We start from the raw sequence: 17,977 nt of genomic DNA, 5'->3' as shown, positions 1-17,977 counted from the left end.
CTAACCCCTATAAAAATCGAAAAGGAAAGAAAGAAAATTTTATGAGCAGTGATCATCGCCTAGTGAAGGCCTGGCAGGTTCCTGGGGACGGGCCGATGCCTTGTCTTCCTAGGGGTGGCATCTTGCTGGAAAAGAAGAAATTAAGGAAGGTTGGAGCGAACATAAAAGTGAGCGTCAGAAAAGGATTAAGTGTCGCCTTGCGAGGGCTTGATAGGTTCTTGGGTACTGAGATAGGACCTGAGTCCGATGCCCTGTTCTCCTTGGGTCACTACGCTCAGCTCCCTCCTTTTTACATGCCCGAGTATGTCAATAAAATAAAAACCTGAAAGAAGAAATATGCTACAAGAAAATACTTCTGGATCAGGCTATAGGAGTCCTCGCCTAGTAGGAGCTCCTAGTTGTGTTGTCCTTAGTTAGGTAGGTAGTTCAGACCACCACTTAAGGAAACCTCTTTGATAGTTCTTTTTAGTCTGGCTGTGTTAGAGCACTCGCTTAGTAACTAGCTTCGGACTTTTATCAGATTATGCTAGGCCTACTCCTTGTGGATGCCATGCCTTGATTCTGTAAGGGGGTTGGGTGAGAGCATTGTGCTGTGTCTAATATGTATCAATTTTGTATCAGCTTGATGCTTCCTTTGGTTGTTTTGTACAAATCTATTGTGGGATTCGACGGGCTGAGTTGCCCTATCCCGTTTGCCAATGAGAGCAGAATTTTGATGCTGAGAGGTGCTTAAAAAATAGCTAAAAAATACGAATATCAAGGGAAAAATATTGAACGTTGAAGGCGGCAGCTCGATCTAGGACGATTTTGAGCGTCAAAGTACTTTTGAGGCGCCCGAGCGACACTTGTTGATTTTTCATAATTTTTCAGACTATCATGCAGGTTGACAGGATTTACCGACCAATGCGGGATGTCAAGCCGGACGCCAAGGATTTTTCAGAGCTCGAATCAGAGCCAGGACGGGAAAATGGCCACAAAATGGTCAAGATATGAAAAGGTGGACACTTGGGAGGCCAAAATTGGGCATGCCTTTTGAGTTTGAACCCCCTCTCTAAAATTTTATGCACCTTATGAAGCAAAAAACGTGGAGAGAGAATGAGGGATGAAGAAAAAACGTGGAGCAACATGGCGGCCGTTTTTTGCGCCCTCTCATGATGGAGATGGAGTATGCAGGCTGAAAGCAACCCATACAACCGATCATGGGGCTGATCTTCCCTCTCTTGGTTGGTCTTATCGCCTGTCTTTGACAGTGAAATGGCTGTGGGAATGAAGAGATGGAAATCTAGTATTTCTCTCTCGTCCCTCTCTCTCCCCTAAGGGCAGATTCATGTGGTGAAGAAGAAGAAGAAGAATGGATGACGGATACTTGTCCAATGAAGACCGGATTGCTCCGTGGTTCAAGAGGAATGAAGATTGCTGATTGTGGACTGTCATGAGCATTAATGGCTGCTTAAAATCACTCCCGAGACATGGCAAATAAGAACCCGCAACCCGCAAAGAACGGTAATCCCATTGTTACAAAGGAAACTGATGTTTTATGCAATTTGCTTCATGAATATTTGTTCCTATAGGATGATTATGCATTATGATGTTGCTTGCTATGAGTTTAATCAGTTTATGCTCAGAAAATCAAAAAATCATAAGTGTTGTGACTGAAATTAATAGTGTAAATCCTGTAAAACACGCGAAATATGGAAAAATTGGGTGTTTTTCATATATAAATGAAAAATATAACAAGACACACTAACTAAATTTGTGTTTTTGTTTCAAATGAACCTAAGGACCATAGCCCACAACTCATTTTGTATTTTTAGTTATTTAATATTGCAAAAAAATACAAGAAAAATAGGAAAAATGGGGAAAAAAAAGGGAAAAATAGATTTTGAGTGCCAAAAATTAAGGAAAAATAAGATTCATGTTTGTGGATGTATGGGTGGTCTGAATTATGAGATTTGGCCTCAGTTCAGCCCTACCTTTATGTTTTAGTGAGTTTTTATTGCTTTTCATACAACAAAGACATGGAAATGAACCCTAAACCAATCAATAATGCACAACCTAAACCGGTGAGGGGATGGAGTGTATAAAAGGTGTTTAAATGTTGAATGAAATGATGAAAAGCTTGCTGGTTTTTATGCATACAATTTAGGTTGGTCGATAATTAAAAATTAAGAACCTAGTATTAGCACGAGGGTTTCTCAGTGCTAGGTTCATGCAACGCCGCATACGAGCAATAGTCAAAATCATGGAAAGAATGCTTTTGCACTATTAAGCATAATGTTGATTTTCTATTGTTTGTGCACTAAACCATTCACATTATGCACTATGCATGGTTCATGGTATCGAAGGAAAATCTCCTAGACTACATAGCAATTGTTTTCTTAGGACTTTGACCCACGATTGAGAGTGTGAGGTTATCCCTTGCTGTAGGGTAGAGGGTCGATTTCCTAAGGGACTGTGAAGTGAGGAAGCATGGTATATCTCCTGGAAATATGAGAAATATAAAAGAGAGGAGCTTGTGCTTGTTTGTGTTATATGTTTAGTAGCGCATCAAAGGGCTAATCCCTGCAATGTAGGAGAGCTGCAGTGGGGCTCCGACTATTAGTCGGTGGAGCGCCTCCCATATCTGTGTGATCGTGGCATTGCCAATGTATAAGGGTTCTCCCTTTGAGGAGTTTTAGGGAAACGTTTGACTATGAACTATAAACGCATGAATTAAGCTTTAGGATAAGTTTTTCCTTTAGCATTGGATTGATGCTCCTGGTCAGCGAGGCCGTGAGGGTGTTTGTGTGTCATGAGCATGAGATCTGGCTAGTGCCATAGCCAGTGCCGGCCCATTTTAGGTCCCATCAGTGGTGCGTCTGCCGGGAGCTGCCTATAAGTGGCGGGTTTCGAATCTAGGGTTTCAAGGGACCCTAAATTACCCATAAAATGGGGTTTGTTCAAGGATAGAAAAACTTGGCTTTCCTTGTACAAAACTTACTAATAGACTTAGTTAGTTATGTAGAGCATGAGTCCTCTGTAGAAGATAATTTATGTGATGAAAAGAGTAGCCCATTAGTGGTTACCCCATCCTCTAATACGATGGCATGGGCCGAGGTTCGCCTTGGTGTGGTCTCTACCTAAGAGAAATCATGTTTAACCATCCATCAACCTAGACGGCATGAAACAAGCATGTTGGAAACTAGGGTAGTTATGGCATCAACAAGTTATCATGCTAAAGCCATGATGCCATGGGAAAGTGCTAATATATGATGGAATATGCTTGTGGGTGAAACATCCCGTATAATGGGCCAGCATGAAGACATAGTAGGCATCACAAGGATGTTAGAAGCCCTAGCTGTCAAGGAAAAATCGTTGCATAAAAGGCACGGTTCCGAAGTTTTAAGTAGTGGTAATGATAAATCTGCTTTAGATAAGGATCAAAAGCTCTTATATAAAACCATTATGGACTTTCCTTTTAAAGGGAAAGGTATGGAAGACCCTCTAAGAGGGGATCAAAATGACATGTTGAAACTTATAGGACTCCCTAGACCACTTAGTGAGTTGGCAGAAAGGGATGTCAATGAGGATATTAACCCCCCTACACCGGAAAGGGCGGGGATGGAAGAGGTTAAAGATCCTAAGAGGCTAGACCCAGATCATGGTGAATATGAAGATTTTAATGACCCGGTGGTGATCCCAAAAGGAAGGACTAAATGTTCTCCTCTTTATAGGGATCTCCCAGTGTTTTATGGGTTGCCAGATGAGGATCCAATGATACATTTAAGAGAATATGACCTAACTTGTATTGCAAGTGGGTTCGACGATATACATCGGATGCTCGTATTCCCAAGTACCCTAAAGGGAGAGGCAAGGAAATGGTATTGGAGCCTCCCAAGAGGGTCGATCAAATCATTTAAGAAGTCTTGTGATAGATTTCTAGATGAGTATGAAAAGAAGCTCCCTATGATTCAAGTTTTAGGGCAGCTTATGCAGTTTAGACAAGAGTCTTATCTTTCTGTTAAAGAGTATGCTAGAGCCTTTGATAGTACTCTTAGGCTTTGGCCAAGAAGAGCCAGTGCACTACCAAATGATGTGCTATGTGAGCTCTTTTTGAATGCCTTAGAGATTAATACGCAAATCCAAGTGGGACTGCAGAATCCTAAGTCGTTAAAGCAAGCAAAAATACAAGCCATTGATTATGAGGGTCATATTCAGAGATGTTGGGAAAACTTTTGGAGTTTTTCCCGCTCAGTACAAGTACATCCTAGCTTCCAACCATTTCTGCAAGAAGACAACTCGCTTGTTGATACCAAGGCAACCTATGAGGGGAACCTTGGTGGCCAAAATCTCAAAGCAGAAAATGGCCATCCTATGAGTAGTAATAGCATGCCTCTCAGTGAACAGGTGCCAAGCCATGTAAGTCCCATTAGGGCTTGCAACACTTCCACGAGAGGTAGTTGTGATGGCAACACGGATAGAACCAATGGGCCTATGAGTGTTGATAAGCATTCTGTGTGTGGTTCTAATTTTGTTGCTAGTAAGGCTCTTGAGAAACCTTTGGTGTCGGAATCATGCTTCCGGGTGGATGTTGTTCCCTTCAGTGAAAGCATGGTTCTTATGGAAAAAAATTTGCAGTATGGAAGTAAGCAAGTAAAAATATCTTTTGTAAAGAGTATGCAAAGTGCTAAAAGCCCACCTGTGCTTCACAAAGGTCATAAGGATGTGAGGCCATTTGGCCATAGGGATAAGTTTGCATTGAGTTCATTAGAACAATGCAGCAAATTGAGGGAATGCAAGAATATTCAGGGAAATGTGAGATGGGTTTGAAGACCCAAAATCTCCAAAAGTATGGCAGGAGTGTCAGATGCAAGGCCAAGGATCCCATCTGGATATATTTTGTCAAACCCCCAAGAGGGTAAGATTGGATATACATCTGACCATATACACTGCCTTGGGATACACCCATGTGATGTGCTTAGCTTGAAGTTCTACCTAGTTTGGGTCGCAGCACTGATTTATGTGAAAACCCAAATAGAGGAGGTTTGAATGAGTACAAAGATATGATTCTTTCTCCCAAAGGAGCCACTCAGTCGCTTGAATGACCAGTTTATTCAGATTACAGTAAATGTGGGACATGCGATCCCACTAAGGCTGTTCATTCAGCTCATAGTTCCCAAGAAGGGATCAGTCTTATTGATGAGTTATTTGTGGAAAGGCTTGAACTTGTAGCTCTACGAAACCCAGAGATTATAAGAAAAAAAAACCATATAAGATCAAGTTTTTAGCTAACTCCCATGAGTAGCATGGGGCTAGTCGACCTATGATATGCTATCTTTGGCGCCTTGGGTAGTCTAAGAGGGTGTGATGTATATGCCAAGGACATCAGTATTACGTGGACTAAAATGACCTATCTAGTTTTAAGCTGGGAAGGCTAGCTACTTTGGATATTACGTCTAGATCTCGTTAGGCCAAGAGGGCTAGTTGTCTGTTTAGTGTAGATACGATTAATGGTTTCTTGTTTTAGTTTTGTGCTAGACAGGTTGGAAGAAGAGCTTGGAAGGAGCCTTTTGTTGCATGGAAGCTTCTCGTAGCCCTATCCAGGTGATATCTCTCCTTTGTGAGTACTGTGGTGTTATGTTAAGGGGTTTTTCGTTTCTTATTGGGGACTGGCGTCCAAGGCATGAAGTCCCAGGTTTAGGTTAAGTATGTATGAGGGAGGTCTGAGTAGTCGTTGCCTCCTGTAAAGACATTGCTAAGCATCAAAAGACCTGTTTTAGACGGAAGTCCTAGTGGCCCTGTTCTGCTAGCCTGCTAGGTAGCCGTTCTAGGAGTTCTTATTAGTTGTGAGGCAGTTAGAGAAGCCTGTCGAAGGAAAAAAAAAAGATGATAAAGAAAAAGAAACCCTGAATATCTTAAAGAAAATAAATATACACAGAGGTGTGTAAAAAGGGGTTCTAACCCCTATAAAAATCGAAAAGGAAAGAAAGAAAATTTTATGAGCAGTTGATCATCACCTAGTGAAGGCCTGGTAGGTTCCTGGGAACCAGTCAGACCCGGAGCTAATGCCTTGTCTTCCTAGGGGTGGCATCTTGCTAGAAAAGAAGAAATTAAGGAAGGTTGGAGTGAAAATAAAAGTGAGCGTTAGAAAAGGATTAAGTGTTGCCTTGCGAGGGCTTGGTAGGTTCTTGGGTACTGAGACAGGACTTGAGGCCGATGCCCTGTTCTCCTTGGGTCACTACACTCATCTCCCTCCTTTTTACATGCCTGAGTATGTCAATAAAATATAAACGTGAAAGAAGAAATGTACTACAAGAAAATACTTCTGGATTAGGCTATAGGAGTCCTCGCCTAGTAGGAGCTCCTAGTTGTGTTGTCCTTAGTTAGGTAGGTAGTTCAGACCACCACTTAGGGCAATCTCTTTGATAGTTCTTTTTAGTCTGGCCGTGTTAGAGCAGTCGATTAGTGACTAGCTTCAAAATTTTATCAGATTATGCTAGGCCTACTCCTTGTGGATGCCAGGCCTTGATTCTGTCAGGGGGTTGGGTGACAGCATTGTGTTGTGTTTAATATGTATCTATTTTGTATCAGGTTGATGCTTCCTTTGGTTGTTTTGTGCAAATCTATTGTGGGATTCGATGAGGTGAGTTGCCCTATCCCGTGGTCGCCAATGAGAGCGGAATTTTAATGCCGAGAGGTGCTCAACGTCGAAGGCGGTGGCTCGATCTAGGACGATTTTAAGCGTCAAAGTACTTTAAAGGCACCCGAGCGACACTTGTTGATTTTTCATAATTTTTCAGACTATCGTGCGGGTTGTCAAGAGTTACCGACCAATGCGGGATGTCAAGCCGGACGCCAAGGATTTTTCAGAGCTCGAATCGGAGCCAGGACGAGGAATGGCCACAAAATGGTCAAGATATGAAAAGGTGGACACTTGGGAGGCCGAAATTGGGCATGCCTTTTGAGTTTGCACCCCCTCTCTAAAATTTTATGCACCTTATGAAGCAAAAAACGTGGAGAGAGAATGAGGGATGAAGAAAAAACGTGGAGCAACATGACGGCCATTTTTTGCGCCCTCTCATAATGGAGATGGAGTATGCAGGCTGAAAGCAACCCATACAACCGATCATGGGGCTGATCTTCCCTCTCTTGGCTGGTCTTATCGCCTGTTTTCGCTCGTGAAATGGTTGTGGGAATGAAGAGATGGAAATCTAGTATTTCTCTCTCCTCCCTCTCTCTCCCCTAAGGGCAGATTCATGTGGTGAAGAAGAAGAAGAAGAATGGATGACGGATGCTTGTCCAATGAAGACCGGATTGCTCCGTGGTTCAAGAGGAATGAAGATTGCTGATTGTGGACTGTCATGAGTATTAATGGCTACTGGAAATCAGTCCCGAGACATGGTAAATAAAAACCCGCAACCCGCAAAGAACGATAATCCCATTGTTACAAAGGAAATTGATATTTTATGCAATTTGCTTCATGAATATTTGTTCCCATGGGATGATTATGCATTAGGATGTTGCTTGCTATGAGTTTGATCAATTTATGCTCAAAAAAATAGAAAATCATAAGTGTTGTGACTGAAATTAATGGTGTAAAACATGTAAAACACGCGAAATATGGAAAAATTGGGTGTTTTTTATATATAAATGAAAAATATAATAAGACACACCTAAATTTGTGTTTTTGCTGCAAATGAACCTAAGGGCCACAGTCCACAACTCATTTTGTATTTTTAGTTATTTAATATTGCAAAAAAAAAGGAAAAATGGGAAAAAAATAAGGGAAAAATGGATTTTGAGTGTCGAAAATTAAGGAAAAATAAGATTCATGTTTGTGGATATATGGGGGATCTGAAGTATGAGGTTTGGCCTCAGTTCAGCCCTACCTTTATGTTTTAGTGAGTTTTTATTGGTTTTCATACAACAAAAACATGGAAATGAGCCCTAAACCGATCAATAATGCACAACCTAAACGGGTGAGGGGGTGGAGTGTATAAAAGGTGTTTAAATGCTGAATGAAATTATGAAAATCTTGCTGGTTTTTATGCATACAATTTAGGTTGGTCGATAATTAAAAATTAAGAACCTAGTAGTACGAGGGTTTCTCGGTGCTAGGTTCATGCAACACCGCATACGAGCAATAGTCAAAATCATTGAAAGAATGCTTTTGCACTAAGCACAATGCTGATTTTCTATTGTTTGTGTACTAAACCATTCACATTATGCACTATGCATGGTTCATGGTATCGAAGGAAAATCTCTTGGACTGCATAGCAATTGTTTTCTTAGGACTTTGACCCACGATTGAGAGTGTGAGGTTATCCCTTGCCGTAGGGTAGAGGGTCGGTTTCCTGAGGGACTGTGAAGTGAGGAAGCATGGTATATCTCCTGGAAAGACGAGAAATATAAAAGAGAGGAGTTTGTGCTCGTTTGTGTTATATGTTTAGCAGCGCATCAAAGGGCCAATCTCCTGCGATGTAGGAGAGCTGCAGTGGGGCTCCGACTATTAGTCAGTGGAGTGCCTCCCATATGTGTCTGATCGTGGCATTGCCAATGTATAAGGGTTCTCTCTTTGAGGAGTCTTAGGAAAACGTTGGACTATGAACTATAAACGCATGAATTAAGCTTTAGGGTAAGTTTGTCCTTCAGCATTGGATTGACGCTCCTGGTCCGTGAGGCCGTGAGGGTGTTTGTGTATCATGAGAATGAGGTCCGGCTAGTGCCATAGCCAGTGCCGGCCCATTTTAGATCCCATCAGAAGACTTATGAATAGGCTGCAAATATCTTTACCAAGTCTTTGGGTAAAGATAAGTTTAGTAGTTTTAGATAGCTACTTGGAGTTCATAAGATGATTTGAGCTTGAGGGGATGTGTTAGAATATTAAGCTCATACTATTCTCCTATTAGTATGTATGACCAACATTAACCTTGTCCAGCTGTATCAGCAAAGTGTGGAACATTAAATAAGTTGATGGTCTTAGATCTAGTGTGAATGGTCCTAGGGACCTTAGTACTATTGTATACACTTACTCTATCTGTGTGGTTATGAGATAATGAATGAATGGAAGAAGAAGAGAGCATGCTTGCTCTTCACTCTGTCTCTGCCTCTCTCAATCTCAACATAACACTCCAGCTACCTTTCAATGACTGATGTGCACTATATTCAAGGACATGCTTAGGAAGGAGCTATAGGTCTTCATTGATGACTTGTATGTTCACTCTACTTGGAGGGAACAATTAGATAGACTCTGAGCGGTCTTTGAATGATGTCCACTGTATCATCTCTCATTGAACCCCTTGAAGTGCCAGTTTTGGGTGACACATGGATGCATCCTAGGTCATGTGGTGTTGAAGAATGACATTGCCACAAATTTCTCAAAGACTAGGGTCATTGTCAACCTTCCACCCTCAACTGATTACAAGGGCGTTCAGTGTGATTTGTTTAGAGCCGACATGGTGCTATATTGGGTAGATGACAAAGTTCAAGTGCCTGAGAAGGTACTACCGAAACAACCAATAGAAAATGCCCAAATTAGGTAGCTCATCTTGAAGATCCAACCCTATCAGTTGATAGCAAGCCAACTATGCAGTTTGGGACAAGACGGGTTACTACACAGATGCGTGTGTGAGCATGAGATGCATGACGTACTCACAAAGGCACACGAAGGAATCATAGGAGGAAATGTCATTAAAGGCATGATAGCCTGCAAGGTGCTATAATTCTTGCTGTAGTTGCCTACTCTATTTCAAGATGTAGCATTATTTGTGAGGCATTGTGATGAGTGCCAACAGACTAAGGTCCCTATTCGTAAGGATCACATGGAGCTAACCCCAATTATCGCACACAACAACCTTTCAAGAAATGGGGGATTGACTTCATCGGACCCATTAGTCTCGCGGCATAATATTCACAAGCCAAATACATCATTGTTGCCATCGACTATCTAACGAAATGGGTAGAAGCACAAGCTATGAGAAAAAATGATGCTAGGACCACTGCCAAGTTCCTATGGGAGCAAGTGATCTCATGGTTTTGGTTGCCCCATTAAACTAGTCAGCAAGAAATAGAGAATCATGGCTATGAGTTAAGTGCCTCAAATGTCCTTGGTGAAGTTAAGAATATGATGAAGCACTACACTGACATCATTACCGAACAATATAGACAAATAGCTGTGGATGTCAATTTCCTTAAGAAAAAATAGAATTTGATAGGGAGTCGACACCTTGAAGAGGGTGCCCCCTCAAGATTCAACTGTAAGTTGTGTGGTGGCCAACATTTCCCTAGGAATTCTCAAATTATCAAATGCGATATTTGCAAAAAGTCTAACCACTTAGCTGCTACCTGTTGGGGTAAGATCAGTTCTCTCCAACAAGAAAGTAAACAGTCAAGTCAAGCTAATCATCGTGCATAAGGGAATAATCTCCAGCAAGATGATGGACCAAGACAAATACTACAAAGAGGAAATGGTATTGTAGAGGAGTTGCCTCATGGCAGTGGAGTTAGTCTTATTGAGGCTATAGGTGTCAATGATGCTGAAACTTCTCATTTACGAGCCGTAACAAGAGGTCAAAAGACTAGAGAGGGTGACAAAGGAAATGTAAAACCTGTCAAGGGAAACCCTAAGCAAGATGCTAGAGGAAAGAAAGTCCTGAATCCTCATATGGAAGGTGGAACTCTAAGGCCTATTGATAGTAAAGTTGATCTCGAGAAGGATAAATAATTTCAAAGAAAGAAGGAAAAAGTTAAAAAAGAGGCACCAAAGCCAGTCAAAAGACCAAAGGAGAGACTGGTTTGACAAGAGAAGATAACTTTCACTAACTACCACAACTTTGATCTAGCAAGTTTTCTTTGCGAAGTTAAACCAGACATAAATCTACTGCAATTGATTAAACTATCTCCAAGGGTATGCAAGGAATTAAAGAAAATCATGCGTATTGGGTATATTGTAGAATCTTTGGGCATAGCACGAGTAGGAGAAGATTGGTTTGATCATGTTGAAAAGCATTGTTCCAGAGTTCCAGCATATGTGGATGAAATATTAGTGGAGCATGCTATCATGGACACTAGATCCTTCGTCAATATCATGAGTTCAGACTTGATGGAGAGGCTAGGTCTAGAAATCCCAAAAGGTGGCTCCACACTTCTTAGGATGGCTGATGATAGTCTAAGGAAACTAGAAGTTTGCATCACTAAAGTCCACATTACCATTGCAAGCGTTGAATGCTATCTTGACTTTAAGGTTTGTAGGACATCCTAACTATCGTTTTTTGCTAGGTAGGCCATGGATTTTATGAATAGACTATCAAGTCGATATACCCACTGGACGAGTGATTCTAGGTAGAGGTGCCAATTGTGTAATAGTGGATGCTTACCTTGAGTCTCCTCACAATGAGAGAGATCCTTTATCCTCTACTGAACTAGAAACAATAGATGATCCATCTAGTAGTGAGAGGTCATCAAGTGATGGATTTAAAGAAGGGTTCACTATAGAGGACATTTATCAAATAACTTTGAATGAGCTGATAAAGCTGTAGGATAGGATAAGAGACACAGATGTAATTGAGCTAGACTTTGATACACCAAACAATTCACGACCAATTAAATTAGATTCCGTGCTCAGTTCGAAAGAAAGAGAGGACTATGTGTCCTTATATAAAGAGTTTTGCGATATCTTTGCTTGGAGTTATGATGAACTCAGAGGCATTCCTACCAGCGTATTGGCTATTCATACCATTCCTCTAAAGGAAGGAAGTCATCCCATACGTCAGAAAGTAAGGCGCATGCTTTTTGAACTAAGGGATGGGCTGTTTGAGAAGCTACAGAAGTTGCGGAAAGTGGGTTTTATCTTCCCTATTTAGCACACTGAAAGCTGTTCACCAGTATTGATCAGGAAGAAAAATAATAATCAAATCCAGAGAAAAAAAATAATCAAATCTGGAGAAAAATAATAATCAAATCCGGCTTTGCATAGACTTTAGAGAGTTGAATAAGTAGACTGTTAAAGACTACTACCCGTTCATATTTAGTGACCAAATTTTGGATCAGTTAGTGGGTAGGGTGTTGAGATATCAAGCTCCACTCGTGATATGCCAGGGTGACCGTTGTGCATTTATGTCACCGACTTGTCAGTTGGCAGATGTGGCTGGTACACTGCCCATGAATAATAGCTAGATGACAGCTATCCTTATCTACTCTAGTTCGTGGCTCAGTTAGTATGCCACCTTAGTTAGTTGTCTTTGGTTTGAGACCCATATATAGGGTTCTTCTATTTCTTTGTATGAGAGTTCTTTTTGGCTTACATAACTAAGAAGAGAAAAACTGTTTTTCAGCCTCCACCTTTGTGTGTATTCCCCCATTGTGCAAGCAAGAAAGCTACAAGTGAGACTCCTTCCTTCTCTCCCACAATCTTGACATGGTATCAGAGCCTTGTTCGTGGTAAGGAGCTCAAGAAAGCAAACCAAGTTCGCGGTGTTCTGGTAAGAGGAGCAGTGTTGCTTTCATTTTCTGTTTTGGGAGCAGATCTCAGCAGGTAGCACAGCCGGAAATTGCAAGAGTGCATTGTCTCAGGTTGAGATGCCCTTTGCGATGAAGCAACAGGTTGCGACCTTGTTTTTTTGATTTGAGGCCATTTCGGGGCCTGTTTTGGAGGCGGAAGTTTTCTGCACGCACTCAGGCAAAAGCCTTGTTTTATGCTGTGCGACTACTGTTTTACAGATCGGTGAAAAGTTACCACAGAAATTGCATCGTATGCTTGTGTGCAGAGACATTGGGAGTTACAGAATCATCCTTGGTTCCTGTATATGTAAAATCGTCACTAGGAAGTGACTGTGTGGTCAAATACCACTTTCGCCAGTTTTGCATATTTGTCCTTGTGAGGGTGAAGCTGTGTTTTTTGCAGTGACAGAATTTTTTGCAGTGTTTTGTAATGGCATCTGATTCTCTTTCACAGATTGTAACTGAAAAGCTTGACAAGAACAACTTCCAAGTATGGAAGTTTAGAATGACGAATTTCCTTATGGGAAAAGGATATTGGGAATTTGTTGCAGGAAATGAAAAAGAACCAGTTCTTCCTGATGTTCCTAATCAACAGCAAATGCAGGTATTTAAAGCATGGCTTGAGAGAGCCAGGAAAGTTATGTATTGGCTGTCTATCAGCATTTCAGACTCTATGATTGTGCATATTCAGGATGCAAGTACGCCAAAGGAGGCATGGGATACTTTGTCAAAAATGTGTATAGCACAAATACGCAAGCCAGGAAAATGCAGCTCAAGCAAGAGTTGCACAATGTGCAAAGAGAAAATATGAGTATCAATGACTACCACATGAAGGTGAAGAAGATTGCTGATGCACTTGCTTCCATTGGGTCGCCAGTGGAAGATGATGATTTAGTTTCAGTGACCTTGAATGGTCTAGGAAAGGATTATGCACAGTTCCGAACATCCATTTCCGTCCGTGAAAGATTTCCTGATTTTGAGGAGTTGATTGCTCTTCTAATTTCTGAGGAGCAGAGAAATGGTGGTGCATCTTCTTCAGAAGGAACTTCAAAAGAAGCTGTCTTCTACTCAAATGCTGGAAGAGGTAGAGGCAGAGGTAGAGGAGGCCGATCTGGAGACCGTGGTAGAAATCAAAATATACAGCAAACTCAAGAAAACCAGTCCTATGGAGGAGGACGTGGTAACTCTAGAGGCAAGGGGAGCCAAAGAGGTCGTGGTGGATGGCAAAGAGGACAAAATGCAAACAGTAATGTTGAATGCTACTACTATGGTAAAATGGGTCATATGGCTAAAGACTGCTATAAAAAGCAGAATGACATCATGAATGGGAAATTGCAACAAGGGAATTATGCATCTTCTAGTAGACACGGTGATGACAGAAATGAGCATTTGTTTATGGTGCAGCACATGAACAATTCTGTGACAAGTGCAGAAGAAAGCAATGATGTATGGTATGTTGACTCAGGTGCATCAAACCACATGACAGGTCATGCAGAATGGATGGAGGATGCAAGGAAAATGGAAAAACCAGGATTTGTGGAGACTGGTGATGATACTGCACATCCTATTGTGCAGATTGAAAAAATTCCTTTGTCTATGCAGGATGGGAAAAAGAAATACTTGTCAGATGTATTTCATGTCCCAAATATCACCAAGAATTTGGTTTCTGTTGGTCAAATGGTTGAGCAGGGCCTGCAGGTCAGATTTAATCCTCATGGATGCTTTGTTGAGGATATGAAAAATAAAGGTCGCTTGATAGTAGCAAAAGGAAAGAAGAAGGGCAGAATGTTTACGTTGGATGCAGGCATGTCTGAATTGAGTGCAGCAATGTTTGCACATGGGACCGGTGTAGTTGCAGATATTGATATCTGGCATAAACGCATTGGTCATGTTAATGTACAGCGACTTGAATCAATGCAAGCCCAAATTATTGTTGCAGGATTGCCTAAATTCAAGGTTGCAGAAATGCATAAGGTATGTGAAGCCTGTCAATTTGGAAAACAGGCAAGGAAACCATTTCCTAGACATGTTCAAGAGAGTAAGAAGCCATTCGAATTAATCCACTCTGATGTGTGGACTACTAAAGTTGCATCTCTTGGAGGCTGTCATTATTTTGTCACTTTTATTGATGACTATAGCAGAAAAGATTGGGTGTATTTTATGAAAAAGAAAATTGAAGTTTTTGGGCATTTCAAAACTCTTAAAGCTATGGTTGAAAAAGAAACAGGCCTGCAAATAAAATGCCTAAGGTCAGATGGAGGGGGAGAGTACCTCTCAAATGAGTTTGCAAGGTTCTTGCAGGAGCATGGCATAAAGCAGCAATATTCATGTAGTCATACCCCACAACAAAATGGAATTGCAGAAAGGAAAAATAGGCATATTGGAGAGGTATCTCGTGCCATGCTCAACGAAAAAGACTTGCCAGATTTTTACTGGGCTGAAGTAGTTGCTACAACAGTCTACATAATGAACAGGACTCCCACTGCAGCAATACATGGGATGACTCCAGAGGAGAGGTATACTGGTAGGAAACCAGATATTTCTCATTTGAAGATTTTTTGTTGCATTGCCTATGTTCATGTGCCAGATGAGTTGAGATCCAAGTTGGATCCAAAAGCTGAGAAGTGCATCTTTATTGGTTACTCTCTGCCACCCAGCAGAAAGGGTATAGATGCTATAACCCTTCTACACATACGTTTACAGTGAGCAGAGATGTTGTTTTTGATGAGATGAGTAGTTGGTATAAACCAGTAAATGTGATTGATGATGTAGATGCACAAAATGGTATGCTACACAGAATTCACATCAGCAGTCACAAAATATTAGTGGACATGGAGCGTCCTCTAGCATTGGTTCACATTCTTCGCCATGGACAGGCATATTGAGATCAAGAGAATCTTCTCAAAGCAATGTAGATAGTGGTATGCAGGTATCACGAAAAGGAAAAGAGAAGGTAGATCACCCTATATTTGATGTGAATGCAGGTCACTCTTATGTGGATGGTGAATCCAGTGGCTCAGAACAGAGCATTGATGATGAGTTGGGTATTCCTTCTATTGTTATACACCTGGAGTAAGGAAGACCAGGGATGTTTTGAGAGCACCTGGGAGTGAACCTACTTTGCCCAGGTCTACCAGAGCTAGGTATCCTGTGGATAGGCTGAAATATGATGGATTTACAGCCATTCACTATGCATATATGGTCAAAGTGATAGAGGAACCAGAACCCACTTCTTTTGAGCAAGCCATGGGAAAAGAAAAATGGGAGAAAGCCATGGATGAAGAAATGGATGCCTTGGAAGCAAATGCTACATGGGAATTGGTACCTTTGCCTAAAGGTAAGAATGTAATTGGCTATAAGTGGGTTTATAAGGTGAAGCACAATGCAGATGGTTCTGTGAACAGATACAAGGCAAGATTAGTAGTCAAGGGGTATGCACAATCATATGGCATTGACTATGAAGAAACATTCAGTCCGGTTGCAAGGATGGCAACCGTAAGAGCAGTCATTGCTATGGCTGCATCAAAGGAATGGTCTTTACATCAGATGGATGTAAAGAATGACTTCTTGCATGGTGATTTGCAAGAAGAGGTCTATATGGAGCAGCCACCAGGTTATGTGCATGCTGTTCATCCTGAGTTTATTTGCAGATTGAAGAAAGCCTTGTATGGCTTGAAGCAAGCACCTAGAGCATGGTCTGACAAGATAGGACAATATCTTGTCACTATTGGCTTTCAGATTTCCAAGGCAGATTTCTCACTTTATGTGAGAAAAACAGAGAAAGGTATTATGCTACTTGTCATTTATGTTGATGATTTGATTATGACAGGTGACAGTGATGAAGATATCCTTCATGTGAAAATGCTATTGAAGCAGAAGTTTGAGATGAAGGATTTGGGAGAGCTGTGTTATTTCTTGGGCATTGAGGTGATTAGATCACCAAGTGGGATACAGCTCTTGCAGAGGCAGTATGGATTGGACATGCTGTCCAAATATGGGATGATAGGCTGTAAGCCTATTTCAGTTCCTTTGGAGCAAAATGTGAAGCTTAGCGCAGATGCAGGTGACCTTCTGGAAGACCCTACTATGTACAGACGCATAGTAGGAAGCTTGATTTATATGACTATTACCAGGCCAGATTTGAGCTATGCTGTTGGATTGGTAAGTCAGTTTATGCAAGCTCCAAGGAAACCACATTTGGATGCGGCGAGACGCATACTCAGATATGTGAAGTCCACATTGCAGTATGGACTATTTTATGAGACTGGGTTCAGATACAGTTGCATGGATACACTGATGCTGATTGGGCTGGTACTATTTCTGATAGACGATCTACCAGTGGGTATGTGTTCTCTTTTGGGAGTGCTGCAGTCACTTGGAGCAGCAAGAAACAGCCTACAGTTGCCTTGTCGAGCACAGAGGCTAAGTACAGGGGTGCATCAATGGCTGCATGTGAGGTAGCTTGGTTGCCTAAGCTACTTTATGATATGCATCAGCCTACAGATAGGCCAGTTGTCATTTATTGTGACAACATGAGTAGTATACACTTGGCAAATAACCTACTCTATCATGCTAGAACAAAGCACATTGAGGTGCATTATCACTATGTGCGGGAGAGGGTTTTACTAGGTCTTATTGATCTAGTTTATGTCAGCACAGAGGATCAGGTAGCTGACATATTCACGAAGGCATTGGGTGCAGAGAAGCTGAGCAAGTTTAGAGACCTGCTTGGTGTGCAGGAATTGGGATTGAGCTCGAGGGGGAGTGTTGAGATATCGAGCTCCACTCGTGATATGCCAGGGTGACCATTATGTATTTATGTCACCGACTTGTCAGTTTGCAAATGCGGTTGGTACACCGCCCATGAATAATAGCTAGATGACAGCTATCCTTATCTACTCTAGTTCGTGGCTCAGTTAGTATGCCACCTTAGTTAGTTGTCTTTGGTTTGAGACCCATATATAGGGTTCTTCTATTTCTTTGTATGAGAGTTCTTTTAGCTTACACAACTAAGAATAGAAAAACTGTTTTTCAGCCTCCACCTTTGTGTGTATTCCCCCATTGTGCAAGCAAGAAAGCTACAAGTAAGACTCCTTCCTTCTCTCCCACAATCTTGACATAGGGAAATATATTTGTTCATGGATTGCTTTGCGGGGTATAACCAAATGGTGATTGCTGAGCAAGACAATCTAAAAATGACATTCATTACTATCTTTGGTACCTTTGCGTACCATGTGATGGCATTTGGTTTATGTAATGCACCTGATTCGTAGCAAAGAACAACCAACAAGACCTTTGGTGACAAAGGAGTTGAAAGTATTTATTGATGACCTAGGGGAATCCACCATAAGAGAAAGGTAGTTGATCATTTTGCAGAAGTGTTTTGAGCGTTGCAGATAATTTTGCATAGCTCTTAATCCAAGGAAGTGCATCTTTGAGGTACCTTATGGGCTATTGTTAGGCCATGTGGTTAGTTCAGTAGGGATTGCAACTGACCCTA

This window comes from Lygodium microphyllum, chromosome 1, assembly GCF_053477565.2.
Source record: "Lygodium microphyllum isolate KBCC chromosome 1, Lygodium_microphyllum_v1.1.10, whole genome shotgun sequence".
Lineage (NCBI taxonomy): Eukaryota > Viridiplantae > Streptophyta > Polypodiopsida > Schizaeales > Lygodiaceae > Lygodium > Lygodium microphyllum.
The sequence above is the reverse complement of the archived record's forward strand: the minus strand, read 5'-3'. Positions refer to the sequence as shown.